At 49.9% G+C, this 2,622-nt stretch overlaps 1 non-coding gene across 1 annotated transcript; it reads left to right on the forward strand.

Annotated features, from left to right (window-relative positions):
* Window positions 1–72, forward strand: TRNAP-AGG (transfer RNA proline (anticodon AGG)). Its single transcript has one exon. It is a non-coding gene; the product is annotated as a tRNA-Pro (tRNA).
* Window positions 73–2,622: the final 2,550 nt, after the last annotated feature.

The following is a 2,622-nucleotide window of genomic DNA, read 5'->3' on the forward strand; positions in this document are numbered from 1 at the left end:
GGCTCGTTGGTCTAGGGGTATGATTCTCGCTTAGGGTGCGAGAGGTCCCGGGTTCAAATCCCGGACGAGCCCAACTTTTAATTCCTGGGATAACTTTTCCAGAAAGCAGACAGAGAGGCGGGGAGAAAGAAAGAGAGAGAGAAAGGGAAAGAGAGAGAGACGGAGGGAGGGAAAGAGAAAGGGGGAGAGAGGGAAAGGGGAAGAGAGAGGGAGAGAAAGAGAGAGGGGGAAGAGAGAGAGAGGGAAAGAGAGAAAAAGGGGGAAAGAGAGAGTCAGAGAGGGAAAGAGAGAGGGAAAAAAAGAGAGGGGGAAAGAGGGAGAGGGAAAGAGAAAGAGAGGGAGAGAAAGAGAGAGGGGGAAAGAGAGAGAGAGAGGGAAAGAGAAAAAAAAGGGGAAAGAGAGAGAGAGAGAGGGAAAGAGAAAGACAGATTAAAATTTGATGTGCATTGCTTGCTATACAGGTTGTCCTTGACTTACGACCAAAATTGAGCCCCAAATCTATGTTGCTGAGTGAGGCGTTCGTTAAGCGAGTGTTGCCCCCTTTGAAGACTTCTCTCACCCCGTTGGTTTAAGTGAACCTTCAGTTGTTAAACGAGTAACCCGGTTGTTTAGGTGAATCTGCCTTCCCCACGGACTTGGCTTGTTGCAAAAGGGGTTGGCCTGACCTCAGGACATGGCGACCGTCACAACTGTGAGTTGTTTGCCGAGCACCCATGTGTAAATCAATTGGCCCTGGGAAATACCGCAACGGTTGTAAGTGTGAAAAACGGCCCTTTGTTTTCAGGGCCGCTGTAATTTTGAACGGTCACTAAATGAACTGTTATAGAGCGGCCTAGAGGTGGCGCTCTCTCGCCTCCTAATCAGGAGGCTGTTGTGGGTTCAACCCTAGGTAAAGGCAGATATTTTTCTCTTTGGGCAGGTTGAGATTATATCTGCTGAATATAACTCCACATTGGCAACAGGAAGGGCATCCGGCCAGGAAACAATCAGCTCCATTCGGTTGCCTAGACTCCAACCCGCAAGGGATTATGGGGGTCATTAAAAGAAGAGGATTAAATGAACTGTTTAGTGACCAACTTCGAATGGTTCCTTAAGTGAACTCGTGCAAATTGAGGAAGTTCTAGGTGAGGAATTCTGGGAGTTGAAGTCCACACATCTGGACCGAAGTTACCGAGGTGGAGAGTCACCGATTTAACAAAGTCCATTTATCTGACGAAATATTACAGCTTGTTTTTTCTTTTAAAATCCAAAAAGGTTTTTGGACCTAGACACCTTCTGGATTTTACTACCGTTTTACATTAACAAGGCTCTCATCGAACATGATATTTTGAGAAACAATTTTAAAACCGGACAAATCTGAGTGGTCAAACTGCAACGCTCCAGGTTTTCAGGAGACAAGTTGTGATGGACAGGAGCAGCTCCTATTGCCCTCTCCTTTCGTTGGAGAAGCCTCTGATGAAACCTATTGTTAGAATTCAGTCTGGCAAAAGCCTTTAAATTCCCCGGTATTAATGACAGCTCCCACGGGAAGAGAATCTTGGTAGCTCAGGTCCTCCAAGGTCTATCAGGGGTTGAAGGCTCCACGTTACCTCTGAAAGTATCTCCATCTCCCAGGTTTGCAGGAAGAAGGAGGAGGAGGAGGAGGAGGAGGAGGAGGAGGAGGAGGAGGAGGAGGAGGAGGAGGAGGAGGAGGAGGAGGAGGAGGAGGAAGGAGGAGGAAGGAGGAGGAGGAGGAGGGAGGGAGGGAGAAGGAGAAGGAGAAGGAGAAGGAGGAGAAGAAGAAGGAGAAAGGAGGAGAAGGAGAAGGAGAAGGAGAAGGAGGAGAAGAAGAAGGAGAAAGGAGGAGGAGGAGGGGAGGAGGAGGAGGAAGAGGAGGAGAAGGAGAAGGAAGAAGAAGAAGAAGAAGAGGAGGAGGAGGAGGAGGAGGAAGAGAAGAAGAAGAAGTAGTAGTAGTAGTAGTAGTAGTAGTAGTAGTAGTAGTAGTAGTAGTAGTAAACCCAAGGTGCTTTTCCGAAAGATAAAACTAGGCTTACTTTTGCTTTGAAAATATTTCACTTCTTGTCCAAGGAGCTTCTTCAGTTCAGGAAGGAGAAGAGGAAGTGGAAGAGAAGAAGATGATGATTAAGAAGAAGAAGAGGAGGAGGAGGAGGAGAAGAAGGAGGAGGAGGAGAAGAAGAGGAGGAGGAGAAGGAGGAGGAAAAAGAGGAGGAGGAGGAGAAGAAGGAGATGATGATGATTAAGATTCTTGGACGAGGAGTGAAATGTTTACAAGGAGAAAAAAAATAAAACCACCATAAGAGTCCAGTTGGCTTTTGGGGGACAAAGGAAGCCCCTTTGGGACAACCTTGGCTTGGAGGACGGAGCATCTCCAGAGACCACCAGAAGTGCCCGGCGTCTCCCCATCTCCCGCTTCTGCCCACACTGGGGGCCTCGGATGGCGGCCCTGGTGGGACCCCAGACCCTGGCCTCAGGTGACCCCGGGCCTGGCCCCCCCACGGGGCTCCTCCGGCCGAGGTCCTCTCTCTGCGGGGGGCATCTTGCCTGGCCCCGGAGGAAGGGGCGGTGGGCCGGGGATGAGCGGAGGGAAGCGGCTTAACGGAGAGGAGGAGCGTGCGGGAGCAG

The sequence above is a fragment of the Pseudonaja textilis genome, chromosome 5, assembly GCF_049901715.1.
Source record: "Pseudonaja textilis isolate UNSWEBS1 chromosome 5, rPseTex1.2, whole genome shotgun sequence".
Taxonomy (NCBI): Eukaryota; Metazoa; Chordata; class Lepidosauria; order Squamata; family Elapidae; genus Pseudonaja; species Pseudonaja textilis.